At 34.7% G+C, this 20,080-nt stretch overlaps 1 protein-coding gene across 2 annotated transcripts in view; it reads left to right on the top strand.

The window, feature by feature from the left end:
* LOC134529191 (rab11 family-interacting protein 2) overlaps nucleotides 1-6,096 on the top strand; it is a 96,386-nt gene extending 90,290 nt beyond the window's left edge. The window contains exons 13-14 of one of the 2 annotated variants that reach the window (XR_010074493.1): nucleotides 3,501-3,574; nucleotides 5,448-6,096. The gene's annotated coding sequence lies outside the window, so the exon portion shown is untranslated. Of the gene's footprint in view, nucleotides 1-3,500; nucleotides 4,886-5,447 lie in introns of those variants that run through there. The other variant, XR_010074494.1, reaches the window with a different exon arrangement.
* Nucleotides 6,097-20,080: the final 13,984 nt, after the last annotated feature.

The raw sequence follows: 20,080 nt of genomic DNA, 5'->3' as shown, positions 1-20,080 counted from the left end.
TTCAAACAGGCTGCATTAAATATCTTCACTGACTCCAAAACACAATTTAATGTTCATTGGTACCAAAAAATGAATATTAAAGACTGTTCACAAGTAAATCCCATGGTTGCTTCAACTCACGGTTCAAGCCAAAGGACTCAGTCCTCGGAACAATGGCGATGTGACACTCTCATTGCATTGGGCTCTTAACAACGACTGTGGTCTAGCAAATTCTCATCAAAAAATTCCAAAAAGATCTTAAGTTCAGCATAGGCCAGACCACTGCCGCAAAATTCTCTCTTCACAACATTACTGCCTGATTTACGACCTACCAGTACCACATACAGGCACTGCCCGATGCCATAATCACCCTTTGTTCGCCAAGAGAAAGAAAGGCACTCACATGAGGTAATTTACACCCCATCACAAAATTATACAGTAAAATATCACCCAATCATGGCATATGGCTACAGAACTTAGAATAAAATCCAGTCTTTCTCATGCTAACATAACTCTGTTTCTCTCTAATTATTATGTAGCTGGAAAACTATTGCATCAGCCCATTTTCATAAAAAAATACAAAAGAAAATTATATAAAACACATATATGAAACTACACAAATAAACAAACTAGTAAAAATAACTTCAAGTGGCTTATTCACCATAAATCAAGCAAATCATCAGAACTCAAGACATATGAAATAATGTAAATAATGATTATGAAACATGGCAAACATATGAATACTTCTTAAAAGGAATAAATAGCTGGTATTTAAATCATAGCAGAAAACCTTTTGTTCCGTGTAATATTTGATAACATAATAAACCATTAATTAAACTGTTTAGCTAGTGGGGAAGGCAGTAGGCTGGGGTGCAACAATATCTATGAATCCATCTCAATGACTTCTTCCTAGTTTGCTTCTGTTTTGAGGACATATTTGAAATGAAGCGAGATATTTTTCACAAAAGTGGTTGTGTTATAGTTAATAGCCAGTGGCAGCCCTATAGTTTGCGGGACCCCTTATAATTTCCGAGAATTGGGGGGGGGGTTTGCCTTCCTGGTAAATTTGAATAGTATATTCTTTTAAACAACTTTTTGAAGCCAAGCTGGAACTTAAACACTGTTTTTGCTCTTTTGTATTAAGAATTATTGATTTTTGTTTCTAACTATACTCAGGTTAGTTTCATAAATGCCAACGATCAAATTCTGATGAAATTGGGTCATTATATGAAGCAATACAATCGTTGAGGGTTCTTTTAAAACCCAAAAATGAAATATTTATATAGACCAGCACATTAAAATACATGATAATAGCAATTTAGTTATTTTTTTTTCATTGATGTCCATATTTTTTCTCAGAAAACTAAACCATCAAGGAAACTAAAACATGGGGGGCAGGTGAGGGGGGGCTGGTGCGGGGTTCTGCTAGTCGTGGGACCTTGGGCAGTTACCTGGCCCTGCAGCCACCCCTGTTAATAGTGTTTCTTTTACATCACACAAGGACATCTAATTGGTAGCAATTAATTTGTTTTATTTATCCTTACTTCTTGTAAAAATGGTCATGAAAAAGACAACTCAGTTCCACGAAATTGTTTAGAAATTTTTCATTGCTCATGAAATAGAACAATGTTTACGAAACCAAAGTCTGCCTGATTGGACAGGGATACATTTTGGGTTCATTCCCACAATGTCACTTCACTTAGTAATTTTTAACAAGTTTTACTTGAGAAAGTGAAGTCCTTGTGTTGGCATGTGTGAACTGCATCAAAGTAACTAAAAGGGTTGATAAAAACAAAAATGTCCTTGGGAGATTGTAACCTGCAGTTAAATTCCATTGAAAGAAGTGGAGTGGAAATCAAATAGATCAGGAGTGTGATTCAGTAGTTTCTCACAGTTTTTTTAAAAATTGTTTTGGGGGAGTGAAAATCAAAAGAAACCAGGCCAATAGCATTTTAATATTTAAATTATATAGATAATATTTGTAATTTTCTGTATACTATTTGGAGAACAGTCACTGTGCATGAATCATTACAGGATAATACATTTTAATATTACTTTTTAAAATTCAGTGGACAATGTAATGAGAATACTGCTTGTTATCCCAAAATAAAACTTGTTTTGTGAATGTATGTAGTGTCAACTGGCATTCAAACTTACAGCTTCTGTATGAACAAACTAAGAGAAGTGAGTGCAGATGTTGACTATGCTGTTCCCCCCCCCCCAAAAAAAAAAAAAAAAAAAAAAAAGACTTAATGCTATGTATCGTTTTCTTTTCTTTAAATACTTGATTACGAAACTTTCCAGGTTCTCCACAATAATAACCATATATATATATATATATATATATATATATATATATATATATATATATATATATATATATATATATATATATATACACATACATACATACATATACATACAAAACATCAAAAGGGAAAAACTACATTTAAGCTTAGATAAATGCAGTGTTAAATATGATGGATTAGGTAACTCTGCAAGGAAGGTTCTATCTCCTGACTTAATTTTTTTTTTAAAGTAATCAATTATCAGTGAAAGCATATTTTCTGTATATGGACCTGCTATCATGAGGTGCATTCACCAAGTGTACTTACTGTATACTCCATCACAGAGTTATGTAGCCTGCTTCTTTATATAATTGTGCACTTAATAAAATAAGGGAGATGTACAAGTTAGAGGTATTCTAACTAGCTTGGGAATCTGTTGAAAAATTCTTAATTGATTTGGTTATGTGTAAAAAAATATTTATTTTAAAAAGTATGTCATGTTTTTATTGTTTCTCATGCTGGAGCAGGTGAAAAATGTAAATGTTTGGATATTGCTTTGATATGGCTATAGAATTGCATGATCATTTTATGCATATACAATATTGTGATTTGTTTGATTTGGACTCTCCTTTTGATCTGGCATCTGTGCTTTCAGATCAATTAGATTATTCATAACCACATTGATTTTTCTCTTGAGTAAGAGTCATGACAGTCTATTGTGTAAGTTGCAGTAAAATTGTAACATTTGTCAACTAAGTGTGTGCCTAAATCCAAAGTTCATGCATTAATTTTGCAGAATATGTATTTTCAATCTTCATTGTCTAAGAGATAAACTAATGATAAATAGATATTTTAAATCTAACACATCTGTTTAGTAAAATATAACAATGTATGTACTGCACCTTCATATTATACACACACACACAAGCATCATCGTGAAGCAGTTCGATTTGCTATAAAGTTTTAACCAACACTGTTTTTGCTTGTGTTCATAACCTCAACTCTCACAACTTTTGAAAAGCAAAGAGAGAGACCAAGGGCGTGGTTACACGGGAGTCTGAACTACTTCAGGTGAACATGTTCAGCTGTTGAGTGCGGTTACACACAGTCTGAACATGTTTCATTCGAGGCCATTTCCCATTTAACTTAAACAGGTTGGCAAAGTAGTTCAGATCGACATATCTTCTACATTAGCCTCTGATTGGCTGTTTAGAATATAAATTTTTTTTGCAGAAATTCAAGATGGAAAGTGTTTCTGGCACAAGTTCGAGTAATATTTTACCGAATGCAACAAAAAAAATCAACAGGTAATTATATATATTTTTTAAATTGATCCTGACCTTAATTTTCTTAAAACTTAAATAGGTACTCTCGCTCAAAAAATAATAAAAAATACGTTTATAAAATTTTACTGTGCATGATGTATGAATTCCCGATTTGTAAAAAAATATTGAGCAATATGAAAACACATTCAATTTTTGCTGATAATGCTGTATAAACAAGTGAGGAAATCCCGCGTTTTCTGGATACAAAATAGAGACGATCAACAACACAGTCATTCGTTGACAGTAGAGCTGAACACACTTTTCAGCAACTACCGTGTAACCGTACACTTTCGCGTTTGTAAACGTGTTTACTTAAACATGTTCACCTGAAGTAGTTCAGGGTCCCGTGTAACTGCGCCCAAAATTGAAGAAATTTATTAAGAGGAAGTTTAATTACTTTTGTTGTATTGAAATAAATTTTCCTTTTTTTAGCACCTTACATTGGTGGCAGTTCAGTAATAATTATTATAATACTTACAATTAACACTAACAAATATGTAGTGTGATAAAAATAGGAGAATGATTTAATGACACTACGTTTTGATTCTTCCAAATGTTAAATATGCCTGTGATTTGTAGGCTTGCTGATATGAAATTGTACTTTTTCAATGAAATGCAAAATGAAAATCTTGAAATATGTATTTTTTTAGTTGCAGTTTTAAAATTATGCATAAACTTGTTATGGTAAGTAAATTATGTGGTGTTAAGTTTGCTTGTAATTTAAAATTTGCAAACATGTCTTGAAAATTTCTGGCGATATTTTAACAGTATTTTGTACCTACATTTATATGTGATGTAAAAAAACTGTTAATAAAATTTTATAGTTTATTTTTAGTACTTAGTAGTTTTGTAAAGTTTTGTGGATTTTTAATAAAAAAAAATCAATAAGCAATACAGATTTTTTTTATTCAACACTGTTGCATGGCTGTTATCAGCACATTGGTGTGGTATGTGGTGCAGTGCTCTCTGAGAGGTTAGAAATAAGAGTCCATACTTCAAGCCCAAGGCATAAGTACGTAACTTTCATGTAGCTTGTACAAGACTGCACTAGCACATACAGCATATTAAAATGGAGAGCCAAATGCTTGAAAAAAAAAAAAAAAAAAAAATGTGTAGACAATCAGGTTGGCCACTCAATTCAGCTGAAAAAATTCCCTGACTTTTCCAGGTTTTTTTGACCAGACAAAATCATCGGCAAAATTAATTTAAAAATAAGGCCCGTTGTAAACAACACATACATGCAGACAAATCATGCTAAATATTTATTTCTAACAAAGAAAATTAAAAAGAGAAACAAATGCACAGTGTAGGCCTACTTAAAATTCCAATATTAATTAAAATTTAAAGCAAAAATTGAGATATATTCAGGCCTAGGTACATAACTATTCAAGCTGCTGGTACTTGCATTTTTTGTAGCATATCACACAACACAAACAAATTCTTCAACTTGACTCTTTATTATTTAACACATACACTAACTTGTTTTATTCACAATGTTAAAAAAAACACGCCATAAGAAAGTTTTACAACAAAAACTATCCATTTAACTGTAACAAGCCATGCGCAGATGGTTATATGCAAGGCCTAATAATCATGCAAACAACAGAACGGAATAACGGATTTACAAACCATAAAATAATAGTGAGACAGGTGCACCAACTTAATGTATGAAAGCCGCACAATGTTACGAGACAACACGAGGTCTCGAAAACACAAATTCAACATAAATCCTACCTTTCATTTTCTATTTTACTAGTAATATTTTTAAAAAATCCTGTTTCAACGAAAAATTTCCAGATTTTTGATGTAATTCCCTGACTTTCCCTGTAGCTACAAAATTCCCTGACTTTTCCAGGTTTTCCAGGTCGAGTGGCCACCCTGACAATGTAAACGATGGAATGACCCAATGAAGGATTATTTATATGGTGGAGATTGATTGTAATTGTAGGACTGAAAGGAACGGCAGATGAAGTGTACACATGACCTGTCAGAGCAGAAACTTCTAATAATGATTAATGGTAACAAATTGCCTATGAAATTGAAGCTTCTGGGAATGAGGAGCTGCAGAGGCAAGTATGTACTGTAAAAAAATTATTTTTACCAGGAGAAAGCTTGACAGCTTTAGGAAGAGAGACTGGTAGCATGAGGGCAGGAAGATAAGAAAGCTACTGTGCAAGTGCCATCTGAGGCTAGCTGACTAAACAGTACATTTCTTTCTGGACTGCAGTGATTGCGTTCAGTAAGGAGCTAACGACCAAGAATTTAGTTTCGTTTGTATGTTGATTTTCATCTACAATAAGGTCAATAATTTTGTATACATATTTAGTACTTAATTTTATCTTTATTTCAAGGCACCAGGACTATGGTGTTATACGTACATATTATAGTTTTTGAACTCCACTGATTCTGATGACAGTAATTAGCTTCACCATACAAGGTCTTGATCATATAGGACCTACCACATTTGGATCTGTCTGAGATCTCATTAAATTTGTGCTTGTGTTATAGTTCTTAAGGAAATCAATTGTAAACTAGCTAGCATCCTATAATTCGTATACAATTCATAATCACAAATATTTAATTTTAATAATTAAAACTATTACAGGTAATGCTATCATCTCTATTCTGGGCCATTAAGTGTAACAAAAAACTTGTACAGTTAAAGACAAACTATTCACAATTTTTTTCTTCTTTTTTCGATTTGTTCAATAGAAAAAACAAACACATTAGATTAATCAATTCCCAGAAAAAGAACACAAAAATATATTTTCTGAAAAGAAAAAAAACTTTTATACTTGGTGCAAATTTCTTATAAGTATCATATTTCTTGACATGCCATTAATAAATCCTTGTGGCCTAGTCATTTCTTATTACATAATAAACTGCTTTTGCCAAGTAAACAGCATTTTAAGCCAAAAACACTTTCTAATACAGTAGAGCACCCCTCAACCGGAATCATTGGAGGGAGGTCTATTCCGGTTATGGGAAAATTCCGGGTAAGGGGAGTTGCGGTAGGGCCGGCCTCCGGGCCGGTTGAATGACCTTCATTTAAGGAAGCTGGCAGGCACGTGTTTCTTATCTCTGTGGGTGGGTGCGTGCGTGAGCGAAGAGGATGATGTAGAGGGTTCGGGGGAGGTAGTAGGACTAAAGCTGCAGTGTTGTGTTACTTCTGTGTTGATGTGCTAGTGATTCACACTTCCTGGAGAGTGTATAGTCACTGCCACGCACAGTTTACATTTCACATACACAAGAATAACACTTCAAGCATCTCGTTTAAAAACACAGAGATAGATAAATACAGGTAAATGTAGACTGTTTAAGCATATATTAACGTATAAATATGTACATAGGCCCTAATACATATTTGTACACTAAATTATTGTCTACAAACTGAAAGCATCACACGTTGGAAGTAAATGTTACTGGCTATCACGTGTGTCAGCGTGTGTAGTGGGAGTCTGTGTACATTCTCGGGCCGGCCGGAATTTTCCGTTTACTTGACATAGTGAAACAAAAAAACTACTTATAGCATAAACATCTTTATAGTAATTCACGTCCGAGGCGAAAACCAGCGGTGTATTTACGCAATCCGCGGGAAAGACTGGCTATAATTAGCTCTCTGACAGACGTGCGCGCGTGCGCCTACAATACATGTACAGTCAGGCAAAAGCAAAAAAACCTCGTTCCAGTGCGGAAATGTTTTGGAGATGTTTTGTAATGTTTTAATTTTTTTTGGAAAATTAGCTCCGGATATCGGGAGTTCCGTTTGTGGGAATTACGGTTGAGGGGTGCTCTACTGTACATACTTTCTGGAGCATAATTCTTAAGGAAAATTTAGAGTACAACAATTTCTGTTCTTAAATCAACAGCTGATTTGCACGCAACCATTATCATAAGCCATTACACTCGTATACATACCCAAGATGTCACTCTACTGTTCATGACCACTGCAAGCAAATTATTTAAACAACCACATCAAAGCAGCCCACATGATAGGTGTCTTGCGGAATTTAAAAGACTTAAAACACACTAACACAAAAAAGCAGTACCTACGTGTTTATAAAGTATGCAGACAGCTGATGGAAAGAACATTTCCATTGCAAATTTTGCAGTATAAAAAAATGTACAGTAAATTACTATCTAAAAAAATATAAATTTACTTCATTAAATTATCAACTATAGAACATTGTAATATCTCAACCATTCATTTTGTTGTAAAAGTGGGATTGGCCAAAATTTAAGTTTCATCTCTCAGCCCATCACTCCCAAGTTCATGTTATAATCCTGCATGGAAACATTAATAACATAATACGTAAATGGGAAATAAATTCCTTAAAAGCAATATTCCAAATTATTCATGAAATAGGGCAAAGAACTCTAAAAGATATTTCACAAAAATAGAAGACCATCTGTTAGAAAGGTTTACAGGGATTGAACAAATAGTCTACAAAGTAAAATCCAAGGCTTGCTGAAACCTACAACTAACTAAATAACTAATGTATGAAGAAATGTTTAGTACTCACCATTACGGTGCACTACAATGTTAGAAAATTGCTAGTGATTATCTGAGACAGTTGTGACTTTTAAGTCTAAAATCTGATAGCTACATAAAAGTTCTTCCTTAAAATAAATGATAAGACCACATTTTGCCATTAATACCTAAAATGTTTTAGAAAACCTATTTGCAGAAGGAAAGAAAAAAATTTTCTTTTGCATTTTAAATGTGAAATTAATATAGTGAGCTAAATCAGTGGCTAATTCAGAAGCTGGTAAATGGGTAAGGGACTAAAGGACAGATATTAAGGGTTTTTCCAAAAACCATGTCATCCAAAAAGAAAAAATTCAGCCCCTCTGAGCCAAATTTTAAACATAGACTATTCCACTGCACATCACATATGTCCACCTTCATTGCAAAATATACAAGTTATTGAACATAGAGAACCCTGGCTAAAGGGTGTCTAGGCACACAGATACACTCTGTTTGTATGCTGATTTCAAGTGGAAACTCAGTGTGATCATGGTACAAACCAAGGAATTTTCAGTCACTGGCATGCCCAGTACACAACAGTAGAGAATTGGTAATGAACGTAAACCAATTGATGCAATAACATTTAAATAGATTTTTATATCAGCCATTCAATTCACAATTTTTTTAAACATTTTACTAAAATCTGAGTCTGCCAGACATAAATACTCTCTCAGCAAAGACATGCTACTATTTTTTTTGCACACATTCATAAATACACACACAACACAAACGTATGTCTTTTAATACATTTGAGATCACAATGGTTAATAAATTTGGAGAAGCCAACCACAGGATGTATTATTGATCCACGGTTTGATGGATAGTAAGAAAGCTGGATTCTCAATACAAGTCCAACAGTTCCAAGACTCACTTGGCTCACGTTGTCTTTTCAAGCCTTGACACTTCTCAATGCATAAGTATTACAAATATTCTATAAATATTTGCAAAAAAAAAAAATTGTCTGACTAGCATTCTTAAACTAATGCACCCCTACAGCTAATGGAGTATTCAACTAATTTAAAGTCACATGTAAAAATTAGAGCAAATTAGCTTGAGGTAGGAAAGGGTGTGAGCCCTTGCTACTCTAATGAACATTTGTACGGGTGTGAGCTCCTCCCACCTTAATGGGAAATCGTAGAGTACTAAGAAAATGTTTCAACAAAAACTTACAGATGTTACATTTCCCCTTTCTTTCAGCAGGTTTATATTTATTAGTAACATAAGTATTTGATATGCTTCTCAAATAGTTATTAACAGTAAATTGTTATACTCACACTCTTGCACAAATATTTCTGTAATAACAATAAATTACATATAATTAAGCTTACAAACATTTCAGTATAATTTTACTGTACAAAACTATACTTTTAAATAAAAGTAAACATAATATTATGGAATTTATAGTTAAAAACATTTTACAATTCTATAAACACTTGCAAATACTTATTAACAAATATTATATTTCAGCTAAAAGTTAAATAATTTAGTCAGATGCTTGTAGAAACAAAAACATTAATTCCAATATTAGCGTGAGTATTTAAGAACAGCCATATTTATATAATAACATAAAATAGCAGTGCGCTTGATTATGTTACTAGACAGGTGAACAGTTGATTTAAAATAGAATTAATCATTACACTATTTTCTTAAAATAAATTAATCTCAAGACTTTTAGTACAATATACTGTCTTGACAGGTGATTTAATCAGTGCATATATAAAGATTATTTATTAGAACAATTTTCAATAATACACTAAATTATTCAAGTTATGAGTGGACTTCATTAAAATAATAATTTTTTTTTGTGTTAAACTTTGCAAACATAGAAACTTTGTACAATCCTCGAGCTAAGAATGGTAATGTTTGCAATGAATTACAGTAGAAAGGCTCTGGATGAGAAGCCCAGTGACAGTAGGTTTATTGAAATATTTTCTAGTTATTAAAATGTATCCAGAATCACACAAAAAGAGCCAAAACAATCACAGTTGTAAATAATTTAACAAAAAAAAAAGTTTTTCACATTTTGTTTTACTTTTCATAACAGACCATGTATGATGGTTTTTACTTGTTTGCCCTACTATTCTGCAAAACTATAGCTGGCATGTTAGTATTTATTAAATGCTGTGTTTTATTATAATGTGAGTATGCTCATAATGCAACACAATAATAAAATAATTAAATTTTTTAAATTATTAACTTGCATGTTTACCTTGGCAATTATATTCAGAATGGGGAAACTTGGATAACTGTAGGGAGATAAATGACAATCACAATGATTATGACACACATTACAGTTTTTGGGATTTTCATCCTGAAAAATATAAAAAAATATTCATGTGAAAAATAATTACCTCAGTATTCAAAGTTATCCCCAAAATTTCAAGCCCTACAAGCAGAAAAAACCACTTCCAAGATATTTTTACCAGAATTTTTTTTAATGTTAAATAGATAGTTGTGGTTTTGCGAGACTTGTCAAGAATACCAAGAGCACTCATATCTTTCCAATACATTAGGAACTTATGAATTATGCTTTATACCATCCAAAAAATTGAAGGGCCTATAAGGACTAGTAGACGCATTTCCACAAAATAATTATACATGCTAGATTGGTCACATGTACTGGTAAGTATTTTTTAATAGCACCAATGGTGTACAGATGATAAAACAGACAATAATGTTTTCCCTTGAGATACAGTAGTCACGTGTACATGATAAATAATTAACTACTGCAAAAGCTAGGATTAAAATAATGATTCTTTGAATAATCACAAAGATGTTGAGTTCAACAAAAATTTCAAACTGTCGAGAATGAGTGAGTGATTTTCAAGGATAGGTAAGATGATTAACGTGGGAAGGCAAACAGGGGATTTCATCTTCACCACAATAAAAGAGATGACTTGCAAACAAATTTTCAAGTAGAAAAAGCAGTTTTTCTTCTGTATCTTTATACAAAAAAAAATATTCAATTATATGAATGAAGTACAACTCAAAGAAAAATTATAAGAGTAACAAACACTAATAAAAGAGCTTTTCCTGAAAGAAGAGGAAAAAAAAAGAAGAAATTTTGTTAAAAATGTGAGGAATAAGAGGGGGGGGGAGTTAGCATGACAAATGTTTCTTTGATGACAAAAATCTTGAAGTACAGGTACTTAAAATTAATCAAAAGTAAAATACTTTGATGTAGCATTTTTAGTAACTATTATATTATATAGCTGAATTATAAATTATTCAGAAAACACAGCCAAGTTGTTAAAGAGAGGATAGAAGAAAGGGGGGGGGGGGGGGAAAGAAAAAGAAATGGACAGAATAAGAGATAGATATATGAAACAGGTGCACACAATGATACAGGCTGGAGCAAACACAGGTACTGAGACTAACATACACACGGAGTTAAAAACTATACATTCCGATAATCACACAAACAATTACAGAGATAATACAGCAACTGCAAAACCAAGTGTCTCTCACACACATCATGTTGGTTATTTCATTTTCTTATCAGTACTACTAACTAAACAATTTCCCTGCAAATTTATTCAGACAGCTCTCTTGCAAATTTGTTGTTGCATCACAAATTTTCTCACCAGATGTTTACTAAACATAATTTTCAAGCTGTGAAAGTTAATTTAATGTTTGTCATGAAACATCTTCGAAAATTCAAAATAAAAATGGAAACATAAAACCACAGAAAACAAACCTAAATCAGCTGATGTCTTCAAATTAAATATCAGACATAACAGAAAACATTTGATATCAGTTGCTTTGACTTGTTCTCTGTGGTTTAATGTTTTCAAACAGTGCAACACTGCAATGGATATATGTCCAAAGAATTGTATTAAATAAAAATTCTCCATTACAAGAATTATTTAAAGAATGTAAAAGTTCACACAAGTGATTGCAATTATGAACACTTTCATGACTTTCTACCACTATTAGATCATATTTATTCAATATCTGCTGAGAAATTTGAAATGAAACACAAATTAACAGGAAAAGCACTCTAACAATGGCAACGACAAAACAAAATAACCAACATGACTTGTAAGATCGAGCCTTAAAGCTTAGATCTAACAGCTACGTGGTTGGAAACACAATGACCCCTTGTGATTTCCATGCCTGACCACAGCACAATTTAGAATGGTGGGCCACACAAAACCCAGCGATTAACACCAAAGATGAGGAGGTAATATCATTTGGAATTCAACTAGTACTGCCTAAATAAGCACTAAGCTAACAAGTCAAATTTATGTAAAATTTATTCCATTATAGCTGGCTTATCAGTATCCACCATCCACGATTTAGTCCCTGGTAAGCAGACAAAAGTAAACCTTGGGGAGTCTCCTCCACATCCCAACATCTAACTGTATTCACTTTTAGAGTCTACCCTACATTAACTTTTCCCTCCCTACATTCAGGAGGACAAACCAATACCACCATATACATACAGTGATACCCTGCCATTAGTCAGCCCACTCTTTTATAGCACCGTAATACAAAATAAAATTACCCAAAGACCTGATTTCAAAAACTGGAAATACACTCCTCTCAGATGCCTATGGCCACTGCCAATTCCAACAGCTACCATAGACACTGGCTTCCGGGCAGGTAATGTTGTGCTAATATCTGGGTGTCCTAATGTTTCTTGCCAAACACTTCTATGTATAACACATTATACCAGCATAATTGTGAAGGTTATGGAACTCAATGAAACCCATATTTGGTGAAACCAGCATTCCTGAAGACCAGTCATCAATCACTAGCTCATGCATCACTTTGCAACTAACCACGGTCTCAACTTCTCTGCCCCATATTGGAGTAATCACATATGTATGCCTGATTCATGTAGAGAGATACTTTGTCATCAGTATATAAATAGCTGATTCCCAAATTCTGAAACAAAAAAAAAACCTATGGAAAATGTGAATGTCTGCCCAAATGGATTGAAAAACAGCATTCTACCATATCAAAACTTTGGCTGTACCTACAGTACTTGATTCTGGCATCTACTGCTCTCTAATTCTCTAATCAGATACCCAGATGAACCTAAGAACACTTCACCTTAACCACACTAGGGAGTGGACAAAAAGAATCTAGTTTGTGATGAGGATTACATATCTTTGTGTGTGGTATGATTTGCATGAGCATGCTGGTACATTAGTGGTACAAATACAAATGCAAGACTAACAGATGCACCCCCTAGACTACCAAAAAAAAAAAAAAAAAACTCAAATATGTCATAATTACACTTAGTATTCTACTGATCCATCATGTCTCATGAAGGTTGATTCAGAAAAGTTAAAGGAAAAATTGTACACACTACAAGGAAAAAAAAGTGTAAATTAAAAAAAATTGCAAGATACCCGCATGATAATGTGTTACAATCTATGTTACCAAATAATGTTTCTAAACATTCACAATGGAAACTCCTTGCTCACACAAGATGCTATCCATTAAAAAAATCTGACATGTCAAAATGGGAGCAAAACACAAAGGTCAATTGGCATTTATGGAACTAGTATACTACACAACTGATGTGTAATATAGGTGACCTCAGTTTCTTTAGAGTCCATAATAGCTTGTTACCACTCGACCCGCAAGTGCTTCAAATGCCAGGAGTACAATTTACTGTAATGCAGTGAACATTTGCCTGCACTAACTTTTCTTATTTCATATTTAGTATCTGTAAGCATTAGTTATGAAAGTCCTAGTGAACAATGTTACTGTTTTATGTTTAAAATAATTAGCAATGCCTTTGTGATGTTTAATTAACACATGATGCCTGTTTTTAGAAGTTTTTGATTTATCACAACCGTGGGCCTTGGAGGGTGGTGAGAAGGATGGGGCCAACGGCCTACCTCGTGAGGACACCTTGGGAAAGTATGATTAAGATTCACAAGGCTACATTAGGCATGCAGAGATGGATGGAATTGAAGACCAAGGAGAAACTACCCCAGCACAGTATAGGACCATAGATGTAAGAGAATTCAGCTGGGACCTGAACCCAATCTATCATCAATAGCAGCCTCAACACAGATTTTGTAAAGTATAAAATGCCAAGGTAGGTGGACCACAAGAGATGCTATTTGGCAGAGCCTTCACCACATTGCCAGTTCCTACATAACCACACAGGCTCATCTCCTCCAGTGACCAGGTGACATGCTCCAGTTCTGACCCAGAGATAATTTTTCCCAGGACATGTCCGGGAACTCCCCAGGAGGCCCCTCACCATGTTATTAACAGATGCAACATTGAACATGAGGGTTGAGGATAGGGGTCTGCGAATATTCGAAATCGAAAAAATATTCGCGAATAATTTATTATTCGATTCGAAATCTCGAATCGAATCGTTTCTGAAAAAAATCGAAATACTTGATACTTTTATTTTGCACATTTTTGATTGGCCGATATTCGTAAGAACGTAAATATTAAAATCCCGCTAATCTAATAATAAGAATTTGGTTACATCTATTATGAGCCGCGCTTTTAACTTTCGACGCACGCAGCCAAAACGAAAATAAGCAGAAAATTACGTACTCTTTGTTTACTTCATTCATAAGTCGATTCTGCCAAGGTCGAAAATGATTATCGAACGCTCGATTGTCACACACGAATCGACGTCACGCATGCTTCACATAATCTTTAAAAACAGTGTGTAAATATTGTGTTTTATTTGGGAATTCCCCAAATTTGGCATATTTTTAGTGAGCTAAAATGGCAGACAAAGCAAAATGTAAAAGAAGTGGTTTGTGGTTATATTTTGAGCAAAGTGACGGCAAAGCAATTTGCTCGAACTGCAACAAACGGTTAAAGACGCCGACAGGTTCGTTAGGCCAGCGTACATTGGTGTTTAATATTGCGTCAATATACTCAGGTCGTGTCCTCAATATCAGATTTTACAAACAAAATTATTATCTGACGCGATATTGTGTACAGATTTATGTTGTGCTGTGCTGTATTTATCAATTCGTGCGTCCAGTTTTGTATGTAGTGAATTTTTTTTGGAATAAACAACGCCATGTTGTTAACCTTCAAAACACATGTACGGCGGTAAAATAAACGTCTTCAGGAGTAAACCGTTGTTTAACTTGTTCTTAAGACTTGATAATAATTAAGTGTTGTAATAACTTGTATACCATGTTATTATTTTCTTAAAAATTATTGCGGTAAGTATATCATTTTCAAATGTAGACATTTTTGGATTTAGGGGTCAAATTATTACTATTATAATTAGTGCTACGACGAGTGCTAAAAAGTGACTGTCAAAATACGTCCACATTAAAAAAAATTCATAAATACTGTGTTTTACGCATAATCGTCGCTCATTTTATACTAAAATCAAGTTTTAAAAGTACAGGTGTGACTTTTGTGCGAAAAAAAAAATTTTGTTTGGTAAGTTATTCATAAAACCTATTCACGTAAATTACGTTCATTTAAATCTATGACATAACTACATTAATTTATTAGAAGTAATGTATAAGCTATTATCAGGCAAACAAACCAGTGAAAATTCACTCTATTTAGGAATGCACTAATATTGTGGTGTGTAATACAATGCGTTTTTGCACCTTTTACTCCTTTATTTATTACATGACGGTTTATTACAAAAAAAGCATTAAGTTTTTTCGCATCGATTAAATATTTTTTTTTTTTTTTTTGGCTGGCAGTCTGGCGGGAAACGACGATAGTCACCCCCTAACAACCAGTTGTGCCCAAAACCCCCAATGCGGACAAAAACGTCCAAGTGCCCGCCCTCGCTTAGTAGATATTTTCTACTCTTCCAACTCTTCTTCCTGAGCCATCCTTCTATTCCCGTAGCCAACCCGCATGTAATTAATGCATGAAATTTTGCATCCCGCATGTAAGTGCCCAGGGTTTTCCCTGTGTCTATTAAGGTTTCACCTGGGCCCAACTTATCTAGTTTATAGTCTAGAATAGTCAGTGAGGGGAGTTAGTCATGGCGCCAATCGCTGCCATGGCTGGCCATTCCCTCTCCTAGCACATGAAGCATGCTCCCTCTCCCGCATGGCTTAAACCCTTCATGATTAGAGCGTATAGGCTTGGGCCTGAGACACATTTAGAGTCTATACCTAACCCAGACCCTTCCCAAATACACTTAGTTTTAATTTAGGTTAGGAAAAGAAAAATTTGTTTTGCACCGCCAAGGAGATAACTTAATATAACCAAAAAAAAACGTAATAACTAAAAAAACTTTGTATGAGAACCTGTGATCCGATTTTTTATTTGCTGGTAGTTATGGGCCCGCCCAACAGATAGCGACACATGTCGCGTGAAACATGGTTTCAGTTTCCACTGTAAGAGTCGCACTTCTTTGACTGTTTCAAAGATCTGATGAAACACTTGAAACCCAACTACAAAATACCTGTTAGTACTACATTTTCACGGAACATTATTCCAGAACTTTACAAAACTGAACACAAAAAGCTGGAAGACATGCTACACAAAGATTTGTGTTTAGATGACGATACGCAAGCCACATGCTGCCAAAGTCTTGCATTGACTACTGACAACTTTTCAGCAAATAACATTTGTATGGATTTGAAAATCAGTGTGCTTAATGTCGTCATGGTTTCACAATTCATTGCTTGTGTACATAAATGTGTGTTAAGTGTTAAGCTTCAAATAAAGATTCCTTGCACTAGTTATGTTCTATGTATATAAGGTCATACATGTTAAATATATTAGGTACTACTTACTATTTACCTAAATAATTAATATCACATGTATAAAAATAATTGAATTTTGCTAACAGTGTGAAATTAGTAATCCTTGGTCAAACAAATTTTTTATCTACAATAAGTAATACAATATTTGATTCGAAAAAAAATTCGAAATTCGGGAATAATTTTGCATTCGATTCGAAATTCGATTCGATTTTTAAAATGCTGATTCGCAGACCTCTAGTTGAGGAGCCCTCAGAACTGTCGGATGATGAGGAAAAAGAGGCATATGGTGATGACGATAGCACACCACTCTGCCATTCCAGAATGCTACTGCTGCAAGGATACCCACCCCATCACAGAGCTTACACTGGATGAAGCAACTATATCCCACCACCAGATCCCAGAGGATCCTCCCCTCATTCACAGAGGACTCACATGGGAGGGCCCAGGTAGTCGAAGGGGACACAAAACCCCAGGCCAATTAGACCAGGCCGAAGAGGCTGAAAATTATTTTGTGGGACTTATTTCTCTCCCATACAGGAAGAGAGCAGTAACTCTTTGCAAGATGTTTGACAAGACCTCACCATTATCATCCCTCACTATTCCTTGCTGTAGACCGACCCCGAGATGGGACACCTAGTCGATCTTAGCGAAAATGAGGTGGTGACTAGGGAAACATCGACCCTTCAGACACAGATAGCAGACCTATTCACAATTTGGTCCAACCTCTCAATACATATCCAATCACATCCAGTGCTGCGAAGGGGTCCAAAAATTGGGGCCTTTAATCTCCTGTGAATATGGGGTAGTGCTGTAGGGAGAAGAAGGTCAGTGAGTAATGTGGGGTAATGAGTGTGTAACATTCTACACAGTGTGTTCTTGTTGAGTGGTCAACATCCATAATGTTCTTCTTGAATGTTTACTTAACAAGTGCTTTACAAAGACTTCAAATGGAAACTGTGTAGATTGCCAACCAAGCAATGTAGAGTATACTTTACAATGTTTACAGAATGCCATAATGGCTGGTCACTTCAGGGTAATGCAGCATTCATTTGACTGCACTAATGTTTTCATTTTTATAAATTGTAAGCATTAGTTATGAGAGTCCTTATGCACACTGCTATAGTTTTATATTTAAAATAAATGTGATGCCTATTTTTTGAAGTGGTAGGTTTTGACGCACAAGGGCCGTGCTAGCTAGTAGCTTGCTCTTGGCAGTTACTTCCTGAGGGTCGACAGAGTCGGACGTGCATGGTAGGTGCTCTCTCTGCACAAACTTCAGACAGTTTGTAAGTGTCCTGAAAATGTGTGTCAGCCATCATCATCTGCAGGGTGGCCACTCAACCGGGAAATCGGGAAATCCGTGAAATAACCGTGAATTTTCGTGAGCACCGGGAATACCTTGAAAAAGCCAGGAATTTTCGTAGAGAGTCGGGAACGTGTATGTGCGGGATTTTTCATCATGAAATGTATACGCATCAGCAGTAAATAACCTTAGCTTTCCAATACATTTGTTGTATAAACTCTTTAAATAATAATTATCTTATTAAATGTAAGTTAAAATAACGCATTATGATGGCGAGTAACCACAGTTTTCGATGTCTATTCAAAAAAATGTGACGAGTCTGCTTGCGCAGGTACGCACGCGCACAGCGATCGATCAATATTTCTCCCAGCATGCATTCTAGCAGTCAAGTCACATGACTTGTTTGCTTCCTCGTTCGCACGCGCGCTTCGCCATCTTTGTTGTACAGTTTTAGTGCTCGGACAAGGTTATACGATTTTCTACGCAAGTGAAGTGTGTTAGATGTTGGAATATTACGTTTAGAAGTCTATACGCGCAGCATTTGAGGATTTATCAATTGAAGTATTTTTGTGCGTGGCTCAAGTCCGTCTTATGTTTACAGTAATCGTTTAATATAAATCGCCGCATTTGAGTTTGATTTTGCATATATTTGTTTTATGATGAATATATCCTATTTACGTGAACAGAAAGAGTTTGATGTAACAACTATTTGTTTTATGATGTAAATATAACTATTTTCTGTACAGTAAGGTTATGTGATCTGCAACAGTGTGTAATTAATATGCCGAAGTGTTCCGTTACCACGTACAGTGATAAGTACAAAGATGAATTTGAGTGGGTGGAAAGGGACCCCAAGTGTAGTACAAATGCATTGTGCAAATTGTGTAATGGAAAAATCAATATTAGTAGTATGGGTACAACCGCCCTTGTTAGTCATGCTAAAGGTGCAAAGCACACATTTGCTGCAGCAAATAAGGCAAGATCTTTACCTATGGATGTGTTTGTTAAGAAAAAACAAGATTTAAAGCCTACATCTTCGGTTGTAACACTTACACCATCTTTAGATTTGCCTTGCTCAAGCAGTGTAGTTCCGGCATTAAAAACTTTTCTTGTTAACGAAGAAACGTCCAAGGCAGAGATTTTATGGTGTTTAGCAAGTGTTATGTTTCATTTGTCATTTAGGAGTGCTGCTGGTTTGGCATCTTTGCTACCCATCATGTTTGCTGACAGTACCATAGCTAGTAAATTGCAGATACAGAGAACAAAGTTAGCTTACACAGTAGTACATGGAATAGCTCCTTATTTCACTGAAAAACTAAAAAATAAGTTAAATAGTTGTCCTCATGTTGTTTTGGCATTTGATGAAAGCTTGAATAAAATCTCCCAACGTCAGCAAATGGACATTCATGTCAAATTTTGGGACGATGATAACAATGAGGTAACTAGTAGATACTTCACTTCTGCTTTCCTTAATAAGGCCTGTGCTAGTGACCTTCTGGGAGCTATTCAAGAATTAGTCCCTCCTCAGCTTCTTGAGAAAACCATTCAAATTTCTATGGATGGGCCAAATGTAAATCTTAAAGTAGTTAAAGACCTTGAATATGTTATACATGAAGGGAATGTTGATGCTCCTTACTTTCTTCAATTAGGAACATGTGGTCTGCACACTGTGCATAATGCTTTTAAGACAGGTGTTACATCTACAGGCTGGAAGTTGGTTCAGTTTTTAAGGGCATTGTACAATTTGTTCAAAAATTCACCTTCTAGGAGAGGAGATTTTATAAGTTACACAAACTCATCCAGATTCCCCCACAAGTTCTGTTCAGTTAGATGGGTGGAAAATGCTAAAGTGGCATCCAGGGCTCAGGCTATGCTACCTGACTTACTTTTGTACACTAGCAATGTTACCAAACAAAAGAAAGTTCCAGATTGTGAAAGCTACAGAATTGTTTCTGAATTTTTAAATGACAAAC

The sequence above is a fragment of the Bacillus rossius genome, chromosome 2 (genome assembly GCF_032445375.1).
Source record: "Bacillus rossius redtenbacheri isolate Brsri chromosome 2, Brsri_v3, whole genome shotgun sequence".
Taxonomy (NCBI): domain Eukaryota; kingdom Metazoa; phylum Arthropoda; class Insecta; order Phasmatodea; family Bacillidae; genus Bacillus; species Bacillus rossius.
Note: the sequence above shows the minus strand (reverse complement) of the source record. Positions and strands in the feature narration are given on the sequence as shown.